Below are 10,007 nucleotides of genomic sequence, written 5' to 3'. Positions count from 1 at the left end.
GTTAGAATGTTAATCTGGCACTAATGCACTTGGTCTTGTTTTCATGCATAGGATTTTGAGAAGTAGGTCCAGGTGGATGTTTTGCTTCATTCCTTTCAACAAAATGCATGAATAATTGAATAGTAGAGTGCCATTGGAAAATTCCCTATTGCTATGTTTTTCCGTTGAACCAAAATAGCCCTAATGGATCGACGTGAATGTAGAGTAATAAGTGATGCAACAAGTGTACAACCTCTTTCCCGTAGCCGTGTCGACCTCAACATCATTGGGTTGATCGCTGAAGCAGTTGAGGCAGAGGTGGCTGTCGGAGGTGTGGAGGAGGATCTGAGGAATCTGTAGACGGTGTCCAGGGCACTACTCTGTTGTGATGGATCGTTCTGTCGTTGGAGCAGCTCCGGTGAGCCGTAACACGTCAAGGCTGAAGCAGCACAAGACACACATCGTCAATCTCAAGTGGGATTCTAATAGCATCTCCAATAGATGATGAAAAATGGATGTAAAATTAACATCACCAAAAACCACCCGACTACAACAGATGAGGTAAAAACTGTTGACTCTGAACTTAACTGTCGAAATTGAAATTAACTATGGAATCTGAATGCTACTATCGAAACTGAACGCAATGGTAGCAGAGAGACACTTGACATGTAGTTTAGGGAGGGCCTGCAGTTCATCTTCAACCTGCACACCCCTGAGCCGCCTGCCACCACCGGCCGAACCACCGGCCCCAGCGCCTCCTCGCCACCCCGAAACAACTCTCCACCGCCGCCCCGGCCAGCCCTCTAGGCCCCACACCTTGAACCCTAAGATAGATAGTGGGGTACCTCTCCGGCAAGCCCCCGTCCCTGCTGCGGGTGGTTCTTCCTTAACTCCGGCGAGCCCCCCCCCACCCCCTGAAAATCAACTGACCCAAAAGTCGATTCAGTCGACTGAAGTGTGGCCTAATCGGAGCAGAGCAGCAGCACGAGCGAGGGGGAGAGCAGCAGCAGCAGCTAGGCGAGCGAGCGATCGAGCGAGAGCCGGAGCAGCAGCAGTAGATCCGGCTGGTATGGACGCCACCGCCGAAGGGGCCTCGCACTGGGGGAGAGCCGCCGTGGAGATGTTGCCCGCGGCGCCGGCTTCAAGGTAGCCGCTCCATGGCGGTGCAGGATGGAGCACCGTCGGCGCCGGGAGGTCGAGTTAAGGAGAAGATGCAATGCGATGAGTGTACAACCTCTTTGGTGGCACCGAGTAGGCCTCGACTTCGTCCGAGGAGTCGGTGAGGATATTGCGGTTCCGGTGGAGCAGGTTAAGGCAGCTTTGTGGGGATAGATCAGCCGCGATAGACGAGGCAATCGTTGGAGCAGCTCCTTGGAGGTGGAGGATGGGGCGGCTGAACCGGCGGGACGGTGAGATGGACGACGAATCCTCATCCGGGGAGGTGGACGAGGGATGTCGAGCTGTTGCGGTGGACGACGTCGTCGGGGAAGAGGCTCCGGCTGGGCAGCGGTGACGTGGCGGATGGAGGAGGGTGGGGTTTCGCGGCTGGAGCGGAGAGGTTATGGCGGCCTGGGATTTCGAATGGCGAAAATGGGGCGATGGGAGGGGGTGAAGCATGACTTAGGGACGCGCTTGTCCAAAATGTAGGGTGTGTTACAAAAGTACCCCCCACCGATTTGAACTAGCGGCCCTTTCGGCTCAGGGTTAGAAGGGGGATTTCGCGTGTCGGGATTTGGCAGCTGAAGGGATTTTTCGCGCGCGTTGTAATTTCGGGATAGCAAGGCGCGGGTTGTGAAGGCGCCAGTTTTGGGAGCACGATATCTGAATTTTCGGGATATAACAAGACGCGAGTTGAATTTTAGGGACAAGCCTAACGTGTAGTAATATTGTACTTGTACATACCAAATCAATTTGCACTTCCCTCAACCAAAAAGAAAACGAAAAAATAAAACTATTCACACCACACAAAGAGAGAGTCTTGCCCCGTTTTACTATACAAATGCTATTCAAAGCTACTCCCTCCTTCCATCTATATAGGGCCTAATGCGTTTTTCGATGCTAACTTTGACCAAATATTAGAGCAATGATATATGACATGCAACTTACACAAAGCACACCGTTAACTTCGTCTGTGAAAGGTTCTTTCAATGATATAATTTTCACATTGTGCATGTCATGTACTATTAATCTTGTCAATAGTCAAAGGCGGTCTTAAAAATCTCATTACGCCCTATATAGATGGAAGGAGGGAGTGTGAATCCATGTTATGTCCGATTAATTTTTTTCGCTTTGCTGTATAATGCATGTAACCTACTCATACCAACATTTTAGTGCATTCCAAATGTCTATACTACCGCTGCAATTTAAACTAAATTTGAATTCATTTCTCTATTTCAATAAGAATCTACAATCATGATTGTTGCCAACTTCAACCATCATCCGTGTATTACCTTAATAACACACCACATGATTACTATAGAGATAGATATGAACTATGTGTATTACATGAACTCGAATTCTATTTTTTGAATACACTTGATGTTGATTCCAAATAATAGTACATTTGATGTACTAACTATATATTCATAATCTAAACCATGTTCCATACGTACACCATGTTTATCACACAAAGTATAGTGCCCGCCCCCTACATAATGACAAGTATTTAGACCTGAGTTGCAAAAGCCACACATTAGCCCAAATTATAATCAATGTTGTACATTATGATATCTTCTTCAAGTATCCGTATCCACCTTTTTATAATGAATTATGATCTTTGTTCGTCTTTTACACCTTCACGATCCTCTTCTATTTGTAGCTAGCTAGCGCTAACTTTCTATCATGCATGCACACGCCCGCCCCCCTCACACACCCTTAGCGTCCCTCCATTGCGCACATTCATTATTTCTCTTTAGGTCGTCCACCAGCGGTGTGTGTAGGCCCCCTTCTCCTTCTTTCTGGCACACACCGGTCAATATACCTCTCTAGCCAAGTGTGCCTACACCAAACGCATATATACTTCCCCTCTTCTCTTCTCACCGTCCATGCCCCCATATGTCCAATACGATTCCGTGCAGGTGCACACTCTTGCCCCTCTTTTAATTAGTCACATGCTCGCACGCTCCTCCCCCCTCGACATGGTAGGCCTCTCGCACCACCTCCTAGCCACACTCTCTCCCCCTGTCTGCCTCTCCGGACCTTATTTGCTTCTAACACATGCATGCATGTATATGAACTGATCTCCCTACATATAGCCAGGTCGACTATAATTCGTTTTCACCAAGCACCGATACACTTACCTCGCTAGTTATGTCTCTCCTTTTCTCGGACACACGACGGTTGATCTTCCTATGTAGTTACGCATGCTTACCACAACCATATCTTCTCCCCTCATCATCCTTGAATACCTCCCGACCCGTCTCTCACACGCACGTGCATAGACAGACAGACATCCCCCGCCCTCTCTTATTGATATTGCACTCATACCCTTCGTTTGTCTAGCAGGCCTCTCCCACCATTTGTGAGACGCCACTCCACCACCAACCCTCCGATGCTCTACCTTTGTCTTTTTCCCAACCTTATTCCTCTGCTACACATATCCATGGATATCGATCGATCTCCCTCAATACATAGCTAGGTCTCTCTCCTTCCCCAGACATATACTAGTCGACCGATCTCTACCCCCCCCCCCACACACACACCGATAGTCGAGCGTTGTAGGTAGGTATCCATGCCACGGAGAAGAACTGCACCTCTGCCCTCTTAAATTCCAGTAGGCCAGCCACCCTCTATCTTTGACGTGGGCAAACACAAATTCGATGGCACTCTTTATCGATCGCGCAGCCACACACTTCATCCCTGTTTTCAATTCTATCGATATCTCACGTCCATGACTCCGTTTCACACACATTGCATATGTTACATTTTTCTGATTGAGATATCATCAACACATTGCCTCTGTTTCGCACAAACCATCTCTCTCACACCCACCCACGTACGTACCTGCACCTAAAGAAGAAGTGCACGCAGGATGCACGTACTCACGTCTCGTTTCCGGCCACACCCGCGCGGGTACACGGTGGAGTTCATTTCTGTATAAAAAGGCAGCCCACGTGATAATTTGACGTGTGTAGCGGTTGTTTACTCGAAGGAGGGTCGAGTACCACGCCTAGAATATAAAACAATTGTCGTGGGGAAAATGGAAAAATGGGTTTGTCTCTCGTGAGTCTTGTCACACAATCTCACACAAGGCCGCCGTGGCCTCTCTCTCTCAGCATTGGTCAGTGATCCGACCACATCCGTCCGCCGGCGGAAAGGGATGATGTGCATCGTCTCTCTGTTCGACGGCGTTGAGGCAGCTCGTCCCGATCTGTGGTACCCGCCGTTCTCTCTGACCAAGCTCCGGCGCGGTAGGGCCTTCGCCACTTGCTCGCTGCCGCAGTATGGGCAGATCCCGGCCGCCGGCGCCCTCCTAGTAACATCTCGACGACCCTCAGGTACAACTTCCTCCGGCCTTGCTCCACTGCCCATCTTCCCACGTTGCTGCATTGGATCTTCTTTAGTTGTTTGCTTAAATCGTATCTCGACCGGCGTACTTTCCATCTTGCAATCTCGTCCTCAAACCATTTTTGATAAACCACCATGTGCTATCTTTCCCTTTTTACATGGAACATGCTTCTTTTTTGTCGGCGTATGTGTCTTCAACTCGTGTTATTGGGCAGTAATTGTTTCCTTTTGACCTCCTTTTGCAAACAGGGCTATCCATTTTCACCTCGTTGCTATTGCAACCTTTTGGTGAACTGCACAAATCACTTTTCTGAAGAGTGTTTTGTGTAGTTCCGCCAAAATGTCACACGGGCAACATTTTTACATTTCTGTGGGACTGCGAAAAGGGAGATTGGTTTTGCTATCCTCCTCATCCAACTCCGTGCCTAATCTTCTCCGACAAGTAGTTAGTCCTAAAGAGAGATCGTAGAGGTGATCGGCTTCTATTTATGTGTGTTATGTTTCATCATTTAGTTCCACTATTATTGTAATCACACTGACTGGATATCTTTGCAAATAGGGATGGTCCGCCCGATTTTAGTGGAGCTGCACAAAATGATCGGATTGTGGTGTCCTTCATACACCTCTTTTTTGGCTACAGAGCTGGGTGAAACTAGCTGCCAAGCAATGAATACTGTGCCAAGGAAATGAAGCCAGGCATACGAACAACATCGATCAATTATATATTTTTTTCTTTATTTGTACACCTTCTCACAACTTTGTCTTCAGTTGTGATGTGAATTTGGCGCTGATCTGCGAACCATTGAGATGCATTAGCCATGGTAGTTTCATTTGTATTTGATCGAATGTTGTAACGAGATAATCTCGAGGCAAGACACATGAATCCTAAGTTGAAACCTTTTTTTCCTGCGGGAACCAGAGTTGAAACCTTCATAGCATCACAGTACAATTTCATCAAAATTATGCGTACATATAAACAAATCCTGAAGGATTGATAGCAATGCCAGAAACAATTCAACTTTGTTTCGCCGACATGTTGGACATCCTTCATCCGGCTCCACCTGCCATGCAGCAATATTGAGTGCACAACACAACTTCAGGGAAAGATTCACCCCGGTCGTTGCGCCGCAGTAGTAATGACTAGTGAGCAGTCAAATCACAGAGCCCCACATTCGCCACAGCAAGTTGCTCGGACAAAGCAACCATCATTTCTCTGTTCCGTGAATCCGCTGGTACTCCCATATTCCCACAGTAAAGTTTCTTGGGCGAATCAACCATCACTATATCCGCTCACGTGTGATGACCACAGGAGCTATCCATTCAGATTGCATGTTAAAAAAATAAAGGTTGATAACTAATGCGGCAAACTTTCAAAAAAAAAACTAATGCGGCACTTCGGGCCAACGTGGCCAGATCGCATTTTGCACGAGAAATTAAAAACAATCATAGGGTGGCGAGCATCAACCCCCTTGACTGCGATCTGATCCCCGTCAGCCTCAACTACATTAACGGTATGTACTGGGTCGGCATGAACACGTCTTGGATGGTGCTCGTCGACGGTCGCCGTAGCTGGATGCTCGTGGAGGTCTACACCCGGCGATTGATCCCCCTTCTTTGATTAACACTGCACTACTTTGGCACCACGACCCAGAATACTCGGAATCTTACAGTATCCAACATGATACCAAGTTTGATTTTCTCAAGGTTGTAATCTTCCAAGTGCCCACAAGATCTTCCAATTATAAAGACTTCAGGCTAATTGCGTTCTTCAACCGCGGTATCGCCTATCTGACAGGTCACTGCGGTAAGTGGATAAATCTGCATGTCCATCACAGGATCATACATCCTCCATGGTTCTCTAATGCCATTGAACACAAGGGCTTCATTTACGCTGTCGACTCCTTCTATGGTTGGACGTATTGCTGGCCTACTCCAGTCATCGGTACAAACGACTGTTACAGCAGTATGTTACTTTCCTATGATATCATGATGGCTTGCTTATATTACTGTCAACATTTACTAAAAAAATATTCATGCTCATAACATGCTGTTCTTAAGATTGACTAAATCAAGAGCCCTTTTTTATTTGACTCCAACTTGATATGATGTTGTAGGCCGCCTGGTGTCCCTACCTTTCCTAATCCCAGAACCTTTCAAAGAAAAGCGGCATGGCAGTTGCAGGTGGTTCCTGGCTCGATCAGACGACGGCGAAAGATTGATGATCGTTCACATGTACCGGACGTGTTGTTTTGCGGAATACAATCACAGTCACTGCAAGGTCTTTGAGCAGGATCTTAGCTTCTCTGGGCCTTCAGGAATTTTTGACTGGAGGCTGGTAAGTAGCCTTGGTACATGGTCTCTGTTTGTCAAACTGAATTATCCGATTAACCAGGAGATAACTGACGGCAAGGATCATGATGGCAGCACGGTTTCGTTCATCAGGCAAAACTGTGTGTACACAGCGTACCATGCGTCTCTGCATGCACCATACCCTGATATGTGCCGCCACGCTTTGCAGCCCAAAGTAGGAGAGAGGGTCGCAAGTATCAGACTTCGACCTGCTGGTTGGAGTTTCCCCCGTCAGGCACCCATCTAGTTCAAGCTGTCAGCCAATCTCCACAGCTTAATAAATAGTAACGTCTAACTGAGCCAGCTAGTTAGATGCATACACTTGGTGTAGTAGGATCTTTATTTAGTTTGATGCATACACTTGTTCTTTTTTGATAGCCCTTTTGTAATGATGGCTGATGTTTGGTTTGGAAGAGAGAGATGCGTCTTCACTCTTCTGGCCTGCTTACTGCTTCTGTTGCACCCCCAGCCCTGGTTGCTGCTACTGCCGCTGTTTTCAATGTATAATCAGTAGTATATTTCATCTGTTGGTTGAATAAATGTGTTGTTAGAACGATAAACACAATGTTTTGGAAGTCGTTGCATGGTTCGATCCTTTAGTGCCCCGTACCGTACGTAGCTCATACTATTTTTTGTACGGAACACATTTTCCACTTGTTGATAACATGTAGCCCACTGATGAAGGCCCAATAGAGAAGCCCATAATTAACTAGAAGGGAGGCTCTCACATGAATCCGGCCCAGGTACATGCTCATGGCCCCCTTAACATAAATAAGTAAATAAATAAATAAATCTAAATGCTCATGCACTAGTTCTTTGGGAAAATAGGTAGCCCAGTATTTCTTTTTGAAGAATACCCAAGCTAGGCCTATTTGTTTTCTCCGAATTAATGGGATGCAAATCTTTCAAGACGAGGAGGGATATATTCCGTCCTGGCCAAAGAGTATGGTCAATGTTTGTTAAAAGTAATATCAAAAGGGGTTGAAAATTCCAAAAAAATTATAGCAAATGGGATATTAGTTTCTTTTTTTGTTTTTGTTCTTCACTGATATCTTATACGTATTTCATTGGATTTAACATGACATAGTACTAATTTATTTTTAAATTTGTTTTAGTATGGCTATTAATTTTTTGATTAAGAATATTTCATCCCCGAGCAAAAATTTGCGAATTTTCAAAATTTCCCACATATTTAGTTAATGTTTTGACCTTGGTATTGACCAGAAAATGGACAACCATTCTAAAAATGGAAAACGGGCTGCAATAAATTCCATATGAATTAGAGAATGAGTAAAAATTATAAAAATAATAGCAAATGGGCTGTACACGCCATAGATTTCGAGGCTGACTTGTTTATGCAAGGCTTTGCTAGTGAACACACGATTCTAGCAGCAGTGACTGTTGGATGTCCATCCAACGGCCGACGTGCTTCTTCAATCTCTGATCTTCCCGCTCCAGCCGCCTAAACTAGCGCCGGCAGGACTGCCTGCTCCCTCCTCTTGTGGCCCGCTGTGATGCCGCGTAGGCTTCCCCGGCCCACCCTACTCCCTCCGCTGGCCTGGCCGCACGCAATCAACTACCTCCTTATTACGCGTACGCACTGACATCTGGGGCACACCGGTTGGGAGGCTGACCTGTGAGCCTACTAAGTTGACGCGTACGCAGGGCTTGTCAACTTAGTCAACAAACGATTCTAGCAGCAGTAATCATTGGATTTGAATCGAATGGTCCTGCTGCTTCTTCAATCGCTGCTCTTCTTGCACTAGTCGCCTGATACGTCTCCAACATATCTACTTTTCCAAACACTTTTGCCCTTGTTTTGGACTCTAACTTGCATGATTTGAATGAAACTAACCCGGACTGACGTTGTTTTCAGTAGAACTGCCATGATGCTGTTTTATGTGTAGAAAAGAAAAGTTCTCGGAATGACGTGCAAATCCACAGAGGCACTTTTTGGAATTAATAAGAATTTCTGGGCAAAAGAAATACACGAGGGGGCCCACAGCCTGTCCATGAGACAGGGGGTGCCCCCCCTGTAGGGCGCGCCCCCTATCTTGTGGACCCCCTGGACCTCCATCGACCTCAACTCCAACTCTATATCTTCCGTCTCGCGGAGAAAAAAATCAGAGAGAAAGTTTCATCACGTTTTACGACACGGAGCCGCCGCCAAGCCCTAATCTCTCTTGGGAGGGCTAATCTGGAGTCCGTTCGATGCTCCAGAGAGGGGGATTCGTCGCCATCGTCATCATCAACCATCCTCCATCACCAATTTCATGATGCTCGCCGTCGTGCATGAGTAATTCCATCGTAGGCTTGCTGGACGGTGATGGGTTGGATGAGATTTACCATGTAATCAAGTTAGTTTTGTTAGGGTTTGATCCCTAGTATCCACTATGTTCTGAGAATGATGTTGCTATGACTTTGCTATGCTTAATGCTTGTCACTAGGGCCCGAGTGCCATGATTTCAGATCTGAACCTATTATGTTTTCATGAATATATGTGTGTTCTTGATCCTCTCTTGCAAGTCTATAGTCACCTATTATGTGTTATGATCCGACAACCCCGAAGTGACAATAATCGGGATACTTCTCGGTGATGACCGTAGTTTGAGGAGTTCATGTATTCACCATGTGTTAATGCTTTGGTCCGGTTCTCTATTAAAAGGAGGCCTTAATATCGCTTAGTTTCCACTAGGACCCCGCTGCCACGAGAGGGTAGGACAAAAGATGTCATGCAAGTTCTTTTCCATAAGCACGTATGACTATTTACGGAATACATGCCTACATTACATTGATGAATTGGAGCTAGTTCTGTGTCACCCTATGTTATAGCTATTACATGAAGAATCGCATCCGGCATAATTATCCGTCACTGATCCATCGCCTACGAACTTTTCATATATTGTTCTTCGCTTATTTACTTTTCCGTTGCTACTGTTACAATCACTAAAAAACACCAAAAATATTGCTATTATTATCTTTATCTTTTACCGCTGTTACCATTACTATCATACTACTTTGCTACTAAATACCTTGCTGCAGATACTAAGTTATCCAGGTGTGCTTGAATTGACAACTCAACTGCTAATACTCAAGAATATTCTTTGGCTCCCCTTGTGTCGAATCAATAAATTTGGGTTGAATACTTTACCCTCGAAAGCTGTTGCGATCCC

This window comes from Triticum aestivum, chromosome 1B, assembly GCF_018294505.1.
Source record: "Triticum aestivum cultivar Chinese Spring chromosome 1B, IWGSC CS RefSeq v2.1, whole genome shotgun sequence".
Lineage (NCBI taxonomy): Eukaryota > Viridiplantae > Streptophyta > Magnoliopsida > Poales > Poaceae > Triticum > Triticum aestivum.
This window is presented reverse-complemented; position numbering follows the sequence as displayed.